At 40.9% G+C, this 16,506-nt stretch overlaps 1 protein-coding gene across 1 annotated transcript in view; it reads right to left on the bottom strand.

The window, feature by feature from the left end:
- Positions 1-10,856, bottom strand: part of LMNTD1 (lamin tail domain containing 1) — a 71,130-nt gene extending 60,274 nt beyond the window's left edge. The window contains exon 1 of the mRNA XM_081957563.1: positions 10,850-10,856. The gene's annotated coding sequence lies outside the window, so the exon portion shown is untranslated. The remainder of the gene's footprint in view (positions 1-10,849) is intronic.
- Between the last annotated feature and the right edge of the window lie 5,650 nt (positions 10,857-16,506).

Raw genomic sequence — 16,506 nt, 5'->3', positions numbered from 1 at the left:
GGGGGCTTTTGCAGGAAACAATTCGTTCCTTCGGTCGTTTCAAGAGTGGAAAGTTCTGTTTGTGACTATAAGAGACTCTGTGCCAAGTTTTGCCTCGCTCTGCATTTGGAAACTAGTTATCTGGCAGCTCTCCAGACAAGATAAGGTTCGTGTTGATAAACATTCCTCTGAAAGACTGTTTCCTAAGCTTTGCTGACTGTGAACGAAAGGAATTCACAGTCGTGTAAATAAAAGAGGTTTTGCAGAGACCGAGACTTTCCTTTTTGCTTTCTAAGGAAACCTGGATCAGAACATTCAAGAAGATAAGTAAGAAAGACAGAAATCAAATGGCTCAGAAAGATATAATTGGCTTTCATTCCTACCTTTTTGTTTTTAAGGACACCTGAGAACACATCCATTCAAACCTACTTTTTTACTGTTGGTATTATGTCTTATAAAAACAAAAACAAATCCCTGGAAACATCATGAATTTTAGAAAGTCAATGTGCAATGATTAAAGTTTGCTTTTGTTTTAATTAAGCTATTGGAATTTTGGGTCCCTCACTCAAATGTTATCCACTGCGAGTGGCACGGTGGCCTAGAGGTGGCACTCTCACCTCACAATCAGAAGACACTGAGTTCAATCCTAGGTAGAGGCAGATATTTCTCTCTCTGGGCACAATGAGAATTTATCTGCTGAGCAAAACTCTGCATTGGCGACAGGAAAGGCATCCAGCTAATAAACACTCCGCTCCAATCAGTTGCCCATTGTCCACCCCGCAAGGGGATTATGGGGTCATTAAAAGAAGATGACTCAAATGTTATCCACTGCCACTAAATTCACAGTCTTTGGAATGCCAGTTTTCAGTTTCGCTTACAAAGAGATTTGACTGCCCAATTTGTGGACATAGAGATTAAAATTCCAACTGTCTGTGCCTTTCTTATTGAAGGGCATATGATGCACAACAAGGGTCATTGTCTCCCAAGCCTCTCCCTAGTTAACAAGTGTGATCTTGGAAGAGGAACTGCAGCAAAAAAAAATTTAATGCATGCGCTGGCACAGAGCCATCAAGAGTTAAATTTTAATCCCATGTACCGCGCCTACCCATTCTCCCCTATGAATTAAAAATGAGTGTCTTGGAGTTTAGATGAATCAAGATGCTCTGGTATTTCCACCCCAAGAAAATAAAAAATTAAGAGCTGGAAGAGACATCTCCAATAATAGAAAAAAGAAAGGAAGAGAGGAGGAGAGGAGAGGAGAGGAGAGGAGGAGGAGGGAAGGAAGATAGAGATGAGGAGAGGAAGATGGAAGGGAGAAGGGGAGAGGGTAGGAAGGGGAAGAGGAAGAGAGGAGTAGGGGAGAGGGAAGGGAAGAAAGAAAGAAAGAAAAGGAGAAAAGAAGGAAGAAAGTAGAGAAGGGAGGGATGGAGAAAAGGAAGAGGAAAGAAGGTGGTGTCAAAACAGGTGCGAGATGATGAATAAAACAACCCAAAAGGTATGTTATAACCCTGTAAATGGAATGACAAATATATAAGGACAACGAATGTAAAAAAGAATAATCAATATGTGAACGTATGCCTATAATTGTATATAGAGAACAAAAAATTAAAACAAAAACTTTTTTTTTTTTAAAAAAAGATGCACTGGTATTTGCAGTGATGAAATTAGAGGGAAGGAATATGATTGGAGTTCATATTTTGCTGATGACAAAGTTCTCCATCCTACTGGTCAAAAATGGTGGAATAGAGGTTCTCTCTGAATTTCTAAATCTGACTTTTTGGGGTTAATTGGGCTGTTGGAAGAAATACCCATCTGGTTCAGTTCTGATTAGCACAAGCAGCTGATTGTTGATTGGATCAGCCTCCTGACTGTCAACTGTTTCCGGCTGCAGTGATTGCCATTGCCTATTGCCACCCTGCATTTTCCACCCATTCTGATCCCCACTGCCCGGAACGGGTGGAAAATGGGGCACACAGAGGCTGAAAATGGGGCATGCCGAGGCTGAAAATGGGACGCATGGAGGTGGCAATAGACTATGGCAATCCCTGCAGCGTGAAACAGCTGATTGTCAGGAGGCTGATCCAACTGACAATCAGCTGTTTGTGCTAATCAGGCTGTGCTGAAATTGAAACTGAAACACGTTGTTTGCTGCAAGGAGACAAAATACTGGGAGGCAGAGGCAGATTTTCCCCCCCTTGTGCTCATCAGGTGAAACTGAAACTTAAACAGGCTGATTGCTATTTGCTGCAAGGAGGCAAATTGCTGGGAGGCAGAGGTAGATTTTTTTGTCTTGTTTTCCTCTCCAAAAGCTAGGTGCATCTTATACTTCGGAGTGTCTTATACTCTGAAAAATACGGGAATATGGAAAAATATAAAAATTAACCATACTCTAAGCTAAAGAAGGAAGGGCTATTCACACAGTCTTACTCCTGCATTCATACACATCCAAACCTAAAGCCAATGAAATAAATTCTGCAGCACAAAAGGGCACAACCCAGCATAAAGCCACATTATGCTCCACCAACATGCATGCATAGTTTTCTAAAAATGTCCAAAAAGATACCAATGGAGACCATTTCTACATGCAACAAGTCTTTCAATTTTTCTCACCCAGCTTCAAATCTTGGAAAAAAAAGCTTAGAGGCTCCAGTTGTGTGACTTATTAGGCCTTACCAATATACAATCCAGTTGTCAAAATGGTAAGCCACATTTTAAAGAGAGTTGGTGAATGTCACCAAACAGACTTCTGACAGCTGCTATGAAACAATTTGATCAAGGAGGCCATTTCCCAACAGATCTTCTACATATTTTAAGACTGCCACTCCTAAAATCCTCAACCAAATGGCCAAAGATAGATTTGTCTGTAATTCTGTTCCAAGAACTTTAGATGAAAAACACTTGGCTTCTTATAAGATTTGGAGTAAGCATCCTTTGGGATGAACTCCAACGCATGGCTTCCCACTTAGGTTGCTAAGATTAATGGACCACATCAAACAAATTGCTATTATCATCAAACTGTGGGCAGTTCCAAAGTCACTGTGCTAATACAGTTTCCCCCAAAATAAGACCACATAATAAGCCCAATTGGACTTTTGAGCGCATGCGCTGAAATAAGCCCTCCCCGAAAATATTGCAACACAGCAGCAGCCATGAGGTGGCCACTCTCTCCACCTTCTGCACCTCAAAAATAATAAGACCTCCCCAAAAATAAGGCCAAGTGCTTATTTTGGGGGTCAACAGAAAATAAGACCCTGTCTTATTTTCAGAGAAACACTGTAATATGGGTGTGAACCAAACTTAATCATCTTTTGAGCACATGCTCTAGAATCAAATGTGGGTTTTTAAATCATCATTAATGACTTTAGGCCCATATCTCTGTAATTTATTTAAGAGCTATTTAAAAGCGCAAGCAGAAAAGCAAATCAGACAGCAAAAAAAGATAAGAAAAACAAAAAGAGAGGAGAAAGATATCAGAAGATATTAAACAAAATGTTTTTAAAAATGCACAAAACTTTCTGAGTCACATTAGACTTAACCCTACCTAGGAAAGGAATCAAAACTTTTAGTAAAATGAAGTCACTAGTAAAGCATTAAAAAAATACCTAGGATTATAAGAATTATAAAACAAAGTAAACAATTAGCAAGAGCTTTGCAGCTGTTCTACTCCGCATACAATGTTTGGGTTAACATGAAAGCTTTAATATATTGATTTATATCCAATGGCATATAAAACACTAGGTATGAATTAATATATTAAAGCTTTCATGTTAATCCAAAGTTTGTATGCCGCATGAATCCACGTATAGAATTATAAGTTATCAGTGGTATAATAATAATAATAAATAATAAACTTTAATTTATAGACCGCACCCTTTCCTAAACAGGACTCGGGGCGGTGTACAGACATATTAAAACAATGTAAATACAAAAATATAGGTAGATATACATAAATAGACAGAGGAGGTAGGTTATACACTGTACAATAGATTAAAATTCAAATATAAATTAAAATTACCCTTAAAAATTACCCCAAAATAAGGTGTTTGCCAGGAGGTTGAAGGTGGGACTATAAATCAGCCAGGCCAGCTAATTGGAACAGGTGGGTCTTAAGTTTCTGTCGGAAGGAGCGGAATAGAATAGAATGTAAAATTCTATATAATGGTTATTTTCAAATACCAAGCTATTTTTTTTAATAGTGATCTACTGCTGCGATTTCCAGTAAGAACAAGGAATCCTGGCAGCTGCTATCACACACAAAGCCAACTCTGTAAACTTTCTCTAAGATTATTTCATTCTATAATACATCAACTTCCAGAATGGTTGAGTTTTATTACATTCTCACCATCATACACAAGAATGGTCCATCTGTATTATTACTTCTGCAATCATTTTTAGAAAATAAATTCTCGCCCATGGATCATCAACACCGAAGCAACATGCTAATTGCATCATCATCATCATACTACGAAACACAAAACTGGGATACCAAATCTCAAGCCAACATGGCAAGATAAACCATCTACTATACATGGATGACTTAAAAATGTATGCGAAAAACCCCACTGAACTTAAATCAATACTCAACACAGTTCAACTGTTCAACAGTGACATCAAAATGAACTTTGGACTTGAAAAATGTGCTATATTATCCATGCAGTGAGGAAAAATAGAAAAAAAACAGAAGGAATAGAACTGGGAAATGGAAATATAGGGAAAGTATTAGCAAAGGATGATGGTTACAAGTATCTAGGCATAGTGGAAGCAGATAACATTGTGAATGGAAAAGTCAAAGAGTCAACGCAAAAGGAATACATCAGGAGGGTCCGTAAAATATTAAAATCAAAGCTGAATGCTGGAAACATAATTAAAGCCATTAATACATGGGCAGTTCCAGTGATACGCTACTCAGCTGGAATCATCACCTGGACTCTGGCTGAACTGGAAAACTTGGACTGGAAAATGCGCAAACTTTTGAATATGTACCACGCTTTGCATCTACAAAGTGACATCGACATGTTGTACCTGCCAAGAAAAATAAGGGCAGGGGGCTAATGCAAATCCATCAAACTGTAGAAGAAGAAAAATGAAGTTTGAATGATTCTGTGAACCAAAGTACAGAAAAATTGCTGCAGGCTGTGAAAACGGAGAACAGCATAAAAAGCAACAGAAACAAAGACAGAATATAAGGAAAAACAGCTGGATGACAGATTAAATAGATGGAAAACCAAAGCTTTGCATAGACAGCATTTGAAAAACATTGAAGGGAAATGTGATGACAACTTGACATGGACAGGGCTTAAGATGGGAACCATCAAGAAAGAAACGGAAGGTTTAATACTGGCTGCTCAAGAAGAAGCACTACAAACTAATGCCATGAAAGCGAAGATACAAAAATCCACTGACAACCCAAACTGCCGACTTTGCAACAACAAAGGCGAAACTGTTTCACATTTAATATGTGAATGCAGCAAAATCACACAAACTGATTACAAAGCTAGATATGACCGAGTTGCTAAATTAATCCACTGGTCATTATGTAAAAAAGTATGATTTACCTGTATCCAGAAGCTCATGGGAAAATAAAGTGGAAAAAGTTATCGAAACTGAGAAGGTGAAGATCTTGTGGGACTTTCAAATATAAACGGATCGTCATTTGGAACACAACACACCAGATATCACGGTTGTAGAGGGCCGAAGTGTACAGTTTATTGATATCGCTGTTCCTGGAGATGCCAGAGTCGAAGAAAAAGAACTAGAAAAAATCATGAAATATCGCGACCTGGCCATCGAAACTACATGGCTATGGATGAAGCATGTAGCAGTGATACCCATTGTCATCGGGGCACTTGGCACCATGTCCAAGAATTTTACAAGATACATCAACAAATTGCAGCTTCCTGCAATAACACCAGCGGAACTGCAAAAAACTGCGCTACTTGGAACATCTTATATTTTAAGAAGGTCCTTGGTTGATCCCTAGGACGCTGGCAGCAAACCGTATCAACCATTAGCACCAGTCACTGGTATTTGTGATGCATTTTTAAATGTTCAGTTGGCTGAGTTTCATGTTTAATGAATAAAAGAGATGATGATGTTAATAATAATAATAATAATAATAATAATAATAATAATAATAATAATAATAATAATAACAACAACAACAACAACAACAACAACAACAACAACAACAAGAACCATTAGCACCAGTCAATGGTATTTGCAACATATCTTTAAATACTGAGTTTCATGTTTAATGAATTAAATAATAACAATAACAACAACAACAACAACAATAATAATAATAATTGTCCAAGTGTGATATTTACAGGGCATTTAACATTTATCTTCCATTGATATTTCCATTTTCCCCCATCAATGATCCTCTTTGGAGTCTGGATCTATTTTATCGTGCAGTCTTTCATCTGTTCAATTTTTGAGCTGCATTTCCATCACAGTTTATAATAAAATCCCCAAAGATGTTCTGAGTGATATACAGGAAGTCCTCGACTTACAGCCACAATTGAGCGCAAAAGTTCTGTGGCCAAGTGAAACGTTAGTTAAGTGTGCCCCGTTTTACGACCTTTCTTGCCACAGTTGTTAAGTGAATCACTGCCATTGTTAAGTTAGCAAGAAGGTTGTTAAGTGAATCGGGCTTCCCCGTTGACTTTGCTTGTCAGAAGGTCGCAAAAGGGGATCACGTGACCCCCGGGACACTGCGACCGTCATAAGTATGAGTCAGTTGCCAAGTGTCTGAATTTTGATCATGTGACCAAGTGGGATGCTACCATGTTTGTAAGTGCGAGAAGTAACCATAAGTCGCTTTTTTCAGTGCCGTTGTAACTTTGAACGGTCACTAAATGAACTGTTGTAAGTCGAGGGCTACCTGTCTTGTAAATTCTTTTTAGTTCAGTCAAGTCTTGCCTTGTTTTGCAATTCCGCTTGGATTATTTGAAGTCATGGAATCCATTAAGATGTTCAGATTTTCTGGAGAACAGGACTATTTATTTCATGGGTCAAGCCCTGACTAATTCAGCATTAACAATGATCTCATTGCTCAACTGACATTTAGAAAAAGTCAAAAGGGGAGCATTGCTCTTAGAAGCTTTCCCTCCAAAAATACACAAAATAAAATCCACTTATTTCCCGGAGAGCTGGACAGGAGAGCCGGACAAAATCTGGAGACATTTTATAAGGAAGGAAGGAATCTGATGGCAGTTAAATGCCCAGGGCAACTATCTCTGGTATGTTATATGTTTAAAATCAAGAGGTTGGTGACTTAAGATCCATATCCTAAAACAGAGGTCAGTGTTTATGAATCTTTTTTTGATATTCTGAGAAGAAGGTTGAGGAAGATACTTCTTGAAGAAATCATTGGAGGTAGAAGACCTCCTTCCATCTTGGAGGTGGAAGGCCTCCTTCTCGGAGGTAGAAGACCTCCTTCTACCTGGGAGGTAAAAGGCCTACCTTGGAGGTAGAAGACCTCCTTCTATCTGGGAGGTAGAAGACCTCCTTTCACCTTGGAGGTGGAAAGCCTCCTTCTCGGAGGTAGAAGACCTCCTTCTATCTGGGAGGTAGAAGACCTTCCTGGGAGGTAAAAGGCCTACCTTGGAGGTAGAAGACCTCCTTCTATCTGGGAGGTAGAAGACCCCATTCTCCCTTGGAGGCAGAAGACTTCCAAGGTCCCTCCCAACTCCATTATTCTGCTATTCAAGATGGCGGGCCACCGCTTTTTACACATGGATGGTTGGCCGCCATCTTGACATTGTTTGAACCTTCTCCACTGTTCAATGCTTCTGCACTCGACAGATTAAAATCGAAGCTTTTGTGAAGCAGATGAAAGCACTATATGTCGACGCTAAATATATCCCCGCCCTGTTACTGCTTTTATTACAGCATGAATTAATGTCCTCTCTCCTTCCCGGTTGCTATAATAGGCTTGTTTCTTATGCTTGAACCCGGTGGCCCAATTTTTATTATTATTATGTTTTGTATGTGCTACAAGCGACAGCTTTGGATCGGCGGAAATAATGTGGGCTGCTCCTGAATGGTTTTGATTTTAAATGTGACGATTGTTTTTTTTAATCAAGTTCTTTTTTCAAGCCAAACATTTGATCCCCTCATCAACAATACACACAGCTGCTGTGGGCTTTTTAAAGGCATTTTACATATTTATGATGCCGGTTGATGGAGAGGCAGAGAAGGAAAGTTGTCCTGAAATAAAGAGATCCTTGCGACCTGACACTTAGTCTCTGTTTCATGTCCTGTTGCATATTCTGTGGGGTTTGGCTTTAAATCAGAGGTGTCAAACTCAAGGCCCCGGGGGTTGGATCCAGCCTGCCAGGTTGCTCAGATCTGGCCTGTGGGGACCGCAACAGAGAAGGGACAGCCTGAATTGTCTGTGGCAGCGAAAACAGAACTTGTTTTCTTCTTCCTCCTCCTCCTCCTCCTCCTCCTCCTCCTCCTCCTCCTCCTCCTCCTCCTCCTCCTCCTCCTCCTCCTCCTCCTCCTCTTCCTCCTCCTCCTCCTCCTCCCCCCCCCAAACAAAGAACAACTATAGAATCACTAGGTGTCGGACACAGCTGAATGGAAAACAACCTCCTCCTCTTCCTCCTCCTAGAACAACTCAAAGAAGCAGTATAAGATCAGAAGGTGTGGAGAGGCCTGGCCCGTAGAAGCACTAAGAGTTGGACACAACTGAATGGATATCATCATCATCATCATCATCGGCCCATCTAGTTACATATATTGTGTCAACCATGCATTTATGCATCACACCCCTATAATACACAATATCCAGTCTCATTAGAAACTCGGCATGGCTAGTCTAGTGAAAAGAAGGACTAGGTGTAACATGATAGCAGTGTTCCAATATCTCAGGGGTTGCCACAAAGAAGAGGGAGTCAAACTATTCTCCAAGGCACCTGAAGGCAGGACAAGAAGCAATGGGTGGAAACTAATCAAGGAGAGAAGCAACTTAGAACTGGGGAGAAACTTCCTGACAGTGAGGACAATTAACCAGTGGAACAGAAGTTGCCTTCAGAAGTTGTGAATATTCTATCACTGGAGGCTTTCAAGAAGATATTGGACAGTCATTTGTTGGTATAGGATCTCCTGCTTGAGCAGGGGGCTGGACTAGAAGACCTCCAAGGTCCCTTCCAGCTCTATTCTGACTGAACATTTCCCAAGGGCTTCATTGCATGATTGCAGCTACTTCAACAGCCACATCAGGAGCATCCGAGCACCCTTTTCTGGCTCGTCAACCAGAACAGACAAAGCCACAGTCCCTATTTATCACAATTCAGCTCACGGTATCCTTCTCCTGCCTAGCAGGACATGCCGTTTCATTGAATACATCACCAGCAGGGCATCCTGCTGAGCGAGAAGCCAAAATTACTCTAGCATTAAAAAGAAATAAATCAGAAATAAAATCGGTGTCTTGTTATTTCTTCAAAATGTCATCCTATTTTCTTTACATAAATATCTTCATTTCAGTACAACTTGGGGCTAAGCAGTACAAAATCCACATTGTCTTCAAACAAAGCATAGAGGTATTAACAGAATAACAGAAGAGCTGGAAGGGACCTTGGAGGTCTTCTAGACTAAACCACTGCTCAAGCAGGAGACCCTCTACCAATTCAGACATGTGGTTGACCAGTCTCTTTTTAAAAGCCTCAAGTGATGAAGAAGGAACGGAGAGCGGGAGGGAGGAAAGAAAGAAGGAAGGAAAGAAAAAAAGAAAGAAGGAAGGAAGGAAAGAAGGAAGGAAGATAAGAAGGATAACAACATGACAGAATGACAGAATAACAGAGTTGGAAGGGACCTTGGAGGTCTGTTAGTCCAACCCTCTGCTCAAGCAGGAGATCCTACACCATTTCAGACAAATGACTATCCAATCTCTTCTTAAGAACCTCTAGTGATGGAGAAGGAAGGAAGGAAGGAAGGAAGGAAGGAAGGAAGGAAGGAAGGAAGGAAGGAAGGAAGGAAGGAAGGAAGGAAGGAAGGAAGGAAGGATAACAGCATAACAGAATGACAGAATAACTGAGCTGGAAGGGACCTTGGAGGTCTTCTAGTCCAACCCCCTGCTCAAGCAGTAGATCCTCTATCATCCTAGGCAAGTGATTGTCCAGTCTCTTCTTTAAAACCTCCACTGACTTAAGAACCCACAATGTCTGAAGGCAAGCCATTAAACTGATTAATTGTTTTAATTGTCAGGAAATCTCTCCTTAGTTCTAGGTTGCTTCTCTCCTTGATTAGTTTCCATCCGTTGCTTCTTATCTTGTCTTCTGGTGCTTTGGAGAATCAGTTGACCTCCCTCTTCTTTGGAGCAGCCCCTGAGATATTGGTTCTGCCTTCAGGTGCTTTGGAATATTATTTTGTAGCTTGCTTTGTTGGAAACTTCAGAAAATTAGGCAAGGGAGAAATAAATACTTTTATTTAATACTTTGAAGAGTCAAGGACTTGCCCCAACCCATTTTCAAAGCATGCAGACTCTGAATATCCAAAATCTTAGTAGGACACAAACTTTAACTCAAACAGAAATACTACCCTTATTCTGTTTTTCTTTCTTTCCTACCGCAGACAATTTTTGCTGGTTGACCATGTTTCAAAGCAATTCGTTTTCATTTTTAGCAATTGCAATTCTTTCTGACTCCCCCCCCCCAAAAAAACAATAAATACATTCTGCAACATTTGAATCTATCTAAGCCAAGGCCTTTTCAACCTTGAATCATGATGTGGTGTGAGTCCCAATCTTACACACGTAGCTGACACATGAATAGATTTTTCTAGAAAAGCAAGCAAGCCCCTTCTGCAACTTGGTGTAGGCTTAGAAACTCAACCTCGTTGTAAACAAACACACAACCACACTTACAGACTGAAGAAACTCCATTCTGCTGGCTCAGTTCTCTCCTTGGTTCTGGATCTCACTACTGGAAGAGGTGCTTTAAACAGAGACAAAAATTCTCCATTTTCTCCTGAGGAATGTTGCGTATACAAAAGATGAGGCTATGCACTTATGACATCACAGTGGCCAAGATTACAGCATAGCAACAACAGTGTCACCATCTGAAGTGTCACAATTTCCAACTCGGGCTTTAAACTGTCTCTGAACTAAACTTTCTAAACTCTTCAATATAGTCAAAATTGTGGACGCACGATGGACTTAGAAATGGATTTTTGAAGAGGGTGTACCTCTCTAGAGAGTTCTAGAAAATGTAATTCTGCAAAAGTGAGCCAGGAAGAAATTCTTAATGCTAGAGCTACTCCAAAGAGGAAGGGATCAAGCTAGTTTCCAAAGCACCTGAGGGCAGAACAAGAAGCAATGGATGGAAACCAAGGAAGGAGAGAAGCAAACTAGAACTAAGGAGAAACTTCCTGACAGTTAGAACAATTGATCAATGGAACGAGGTGCCTCCAGAAGTTGTGAATGATCCAACACTGGAAGTTTTTAAGATGATGTTGGATATCCATTTGCCTGAAGTGGTGTAGGGTTTCCTGCTTGAGCAAGGAGTTGGACTAGAAGACCTCCAAGGTCCCTTCCAACTCTGTTATTCTGTTATGGTTAGAACAGTTCATTAGTGGAACTGTTTGACTTTAGACATTGTAGGTACCCCAACACTGGAGGTTTTTAAGAAGAGATTGGACAGCTATTTGTCTGAAATGGTACAGGGTTTCTTGCTTGAGCAGGGGGATGGACTAGAAGACCTCCAAGGTCCCTTCCACCTCTGTTATTCTGTATCTAACCATACATTCCATAATTCTTTAAAGGAAACCATGACGGTAAAGCTGGATGATGTGTACACACAGTCATGTTAATAGATTATGAAAAATATCCAACTGATGTAATATATGAGTTCCTATAACCATTTAAAAATATGCTATCCATTTACTTCTGATGGGGCGAGCCAATCTTGCAATTCCTCATTACTGTTATTGAAATAGGTTCTTCCTTGGTGGAGAAGTAGAGAGAACAATTAAAATTTTAATTTGCCATCCATTTCTACTTTGAAAACTTTGAAGCTCTTTGCTAGAGAGGGGGGCGGGGAAGACACCTTGAATTTGTATGGATAAAATTATTTTCATCAGGAAACTTTGCAACCTCTTCTCTCTCTTATTTCTTTTCCAACTCGAGAAAAATCTAGGGGGATTTCATGGGAATGTTTCAAAGAGCCAAGATCAAATTAGTTTAAAATGATGATATTTCTGGAGATGCATCTCTTGACAAAACCAGATACGAAACAAGGCAGCAGAGAAGGTTCATCTACATCAGCTTTGTAATAAAACACGATTTTCTGTCTGGAAATCCTCATGTAGTTTTCCCCACCTTTTCACTTGGAACTGTCAGAAGAAAAAGAGAAGTTAAAAATTACCCTGTTTTTAGGATACCATGTAGTAAGTTAGCAATAGATCAAAAGGTTATAGGAAGTCCTTGACTTACAACTGCCTTCCTATTCTTTTTGATCTATTGTCTAGCAAAGGTTGGAAATGTAACCAAAAACGGGCACATATTGTCATATGTGGTGGACTTGTCTTAAAGCAAAAAACAAAAAAGGGCAAAAATACATAAGTGGCTAGAAAAGATGACAGGAAAACAGGTAGATTTCAAACCTGAATTGTTTTTATTCAGTATAACATCAGAAAAACTTGATAAGCAAAGTAAATATTTAATATGCTCAAGTCAACCTTGAGCCTTTCAGGCTCAAACTCCTGACGGTGGGCAGAGTTAGCCTGCAATGCTGCATCCTAACCACTGTGCCACCATGGAAGGAAGGAAGGAAAGGAGGAAAGGAGGGAGGGAGGGAAGGAAAGAAGGAAGGAAGGAAGGAAAGAAGGATAACAACATAACAGAATGACAGAATAACTGAGTTGGAAGGGACCTTGGAGGTCTGCAAGTCTAACCCCTTGCTCAAGCAGGAGACCTTCTACCATTTCAGACAAATGGTTGTCCAGTCTCTTTTTAAGAACCTCCAGTGATGGAGAAGGAAGGAAAGAAGGAAGGAAGAAAAGAAGGAAAACAGCATAACAGAATGAAAGAGTTGGAAGGGACCTTGGAGGTCTGCTAGTCTAACCCCCTGCTCAAGCAGGAGACCTTCTACCATTTCAGACAAATGGTTGTCCAATCTCTTCTTAAGGACCTCCAGTGATGGAGAAGGAAGGAAGGAGGGGGGGGGAGGAAGGAAGGAGAGAAGGGAGGAAAGGTGAAGGAAGGAAGGAAGGAAGGAAGGACAGGAACAGCAATAGCAGACTTATATACTGCTTCAACTGCTTTACAGCCCTCTCTAAGCAGTTTACAAAGTTATCCTCTAGCCCCCAACAATCTGGGTCCGCATTTTACCCACCTCGGAAGGACGGAAGGCTGAGTCAACCTTGAGCCTGGTGAGATTCGAACTGCCTAATTGAGCAAGGAAACGCTGATGGGAAAGCATCTCCAATGGCTGTTAGCATCATTAACTTTGCGACAGCTGACTAAACCTTTGCAGACTTTCCTCCCCCAGCAATTCTAGCTGCACGTTACACTTGGAGTGAAGCACCCTGCAAGCTGCTTAATGGGCACCGGTCGTCCCCCCCCCCCCCCGTGTGTGTGTGTCTTCAAATCCATCATTTATCAATTAAGGCAGCGTGCATTGCCCCGTCTCCCCGAGCTGGCCTTTGTAAAGTTCGCCCTGCTCTCCTTTGACCACAATCCGAAATAAATAATATAGCCGGACACAAAGACTCTATTGAGACTGTGGATTAAGAAATTCCTATTTATGCCAAGGGCTCGCAAAGAGCTTTGCTGGGGGTTGAGAGAGGGTCTTTGTGTTGTGTACTTTGTTGTATGTTGTATATTTGTGTTGTGGCTCAGATCTTGGCCATATTCAAGCTGGGCCCTTGAGATAGTTTCCTTTTGTGATGTTTGAATCACTGGCAGCTGATTTTACTCTTCTATTTAAAAGCAGGAGCTGCTGACCCAAGCACGTTCAGTAATATAACCTCACCAATTTCTGCTCGCTGGCTTGGGCTGCATGCTTGATTTATTCTCCCTTGTGTCTTTCCGCTTCTTTTCACTGTTCTCTCTCTCTCTCTCTCTCTCTCTCTCTCTCTCTCTCTCTCTCTCTCTCTCTCTCTCTCTCTCTCTCTCTCTCTCTCTCTCTCTCTCTCTCTCTCTCTCTCTCGATAGCACAAGTCCTGTTGAGTTAACTGGATCTGTTTTATCAAGCTTACAAGCCAGGTTAAGGAATGTAGGCGTAATCTTTCCTTGGCTATCAAATGATCTTCTGTGCTCTTGTGTCATTGATGGGCCTTCCTTGTCAATTTCACCTTCCCTCCTCTCTCCCTTCCCATCATTATTTCTTCATTCCTCTCTTCTCTTCTCTTCTCTTCTCTTCTTTGAGTTTACAAGCCAGGTTAAGGAATGTAGGCGTAATCTTTCCTTGGCTATCAAATGATCTTCTGTGCTCTTGTTTCATTGACGGGACTTCCTTGTCAATTTCACCTTCCCTGCTCTCCAGTCTTGAGTTGAAAAAAAGGCAGAAGAATTAGGCATTGCACACCAAAACAATTAGACACAAGGAGAGTTTCTCTCCCCCCCACCCCCGGCCCTTCCGTACCATCACTCTGCTAAACAACTAATTCCCATAGCTCTGTCTTTTGCCCTGGGAGGTTAAACCATCTAAAAGAGCTGGTTGATGATGATGATTCTAAGTTTTCCTATTACCTATTTACTTAGCTTTTTATGTCTATAGTTTTGTATCTTATGATTTATGTTGGTGGCTTTTGTTTAGTATCCTATGACTATCAATGAGTGTTGTAGCTTATGATTTAGATCTGATTGGTTTTTATGATTATGACTTATAATCATGAAATTATAACAAGTGATGTGTGTACACTGAGAGCTTATGCACACAAGGAATTCGTTTCCACTGCTTCTTTATTGGCCAATAAAGAATTCTCTTCTCCTCCTCTCCTCTTCTCCCCTCACCTCCCATCATTTTCTTCATTCTTCTTTTCTGCTCTCCTCCCCTCCTCTCTTCCCCTCCCCTCCTCTTCTCCCCTCCCCCATCATTTTCTTCATTCTTCTTTTATTTTCTCTTCTCTTCTTCTCTCCTCTTCCCTCCCATCATTATTTCTTCATTCTTCTCTTCTCTTCTCTTCTCTTCTCTTCTCTTCCCTTCCCTTCCCTTCCTCTCCCCTCCCTTCCATTCTACCCTCCCCTACCCTCTGTTCTGTTCTCTTCTGTTAACAGCAGAAGCGCCAACCACCTTGAAGACTATTTCAGAGAAACTTGCACTCTATTTTTAAGCGTGAGCAAATGTAGGTCAGTGTGTATGTGAGGGAGAAGGTGTGAGAAAACCCAGGCAGGTTTTATCTCTGGAGTACATGAAAATGAATGCAAGATCCCAGATTTCACCGGAGTGGGGGGCAGGGGTGTCTACGGAGCTCAATCTTTCAGCAGAGAAAATCGCCCCCGAGGTGCTGTTTGTCTTTCTGTTTCCTCGGCTGGAGTCAGGGTTGAAAGACAGGTATTTGAGAGAATTATGGACGTGCAAAGCATGCCACTTCAGCTTGCTATCCTGTGGAGGCTTCTTCCAAAGAGTTACTTAAGAGGTGTTGAAGACAGATGGAGGTGCACCAAACTTGGTGCATATGCACCAAAGACAAATTCCTTGTGTGTCCAATCACACTTGGCCAATAAAAAATCTATTCTATTCTATTCTATTCTATTCTATTCTATTCTATTCTATTCTATTCTATTCTACTCTACTCTACTCTACTCTACTCTACTCTACTTTGTTCTGTTCTGTTCTGGTCTGGTCTGTTCTATTCTATTCTATTCTATTCTACTCTACTCTATTCTACTCTATTCTTCTATTCTGTTCTGTTCTGCTCTACTTACTCTACTTTGCTCTACTCTACTCTACTCTACTCTACTCTACTCTACTCTACTCTATTCTATTCTATGATGGGGGTTGATCTGAGCAGTTTCTCAACTGGTTCTGGCCTAATCAACATCTCCTTCTTCCTTCTATCTCAGTTTAATCAGAATATTGCTGGAGGGGACCTTGGAAGTCTTCAACCCCCTGCTCAACCAGGAGACCCTAAACTAGATAAATGGTTGTCTTGTCTCTACTTGAAAACTTGGAGCATTCACAATTTCTGGAGGCAAGTTGTTCCACTGGTTAATTGTCCTCATTGTTAGGAAGTTTCTCCTTGGTTCCAGGTTGCTTCTTTCCTTGATTAGTTTCCATCCATTGTTTCTTGTCTTTGGGTGCTTTGGAAAATAATTTGAACCCTTCTTCTCTGTGGCAGCCCCTCAAATACTAGAAAACTGCCATCATGTCCCCTCTAGTCTTTCTTTTCTCTAGACTGTCCAGATCCAATTCCTGCAACTCTTCTTCATATGTTTTTTGTCTCCAGGCCTTTAGTCATCTGGGTTGCTCTTCTTTGCACTTTCCCCAAAGTCTCAACATCTTTTTTGTAACGCAGGGACCAAAATTGGATGCGGTATTCCAGAAAAATCCTTCCCACTCATACCAATTCTGAAATGGA

Source organism: Natrix helvetica (assembly GCF_964273705.1).
Source record: "Natrix helvetica genome assembly, chromosome: 6".
Taxonomy (NCBI): Eukaryota; Metazoa; Chordata; class Lepidosauria; order Squamata; family Natricidae; genus Natrix; species Natrix helvetica.
The sequence above is the reverse complement of the archived record's forward strand: the minus strand, read 5'-3'. Positions and strand labels throughout refer to the sequence as shown.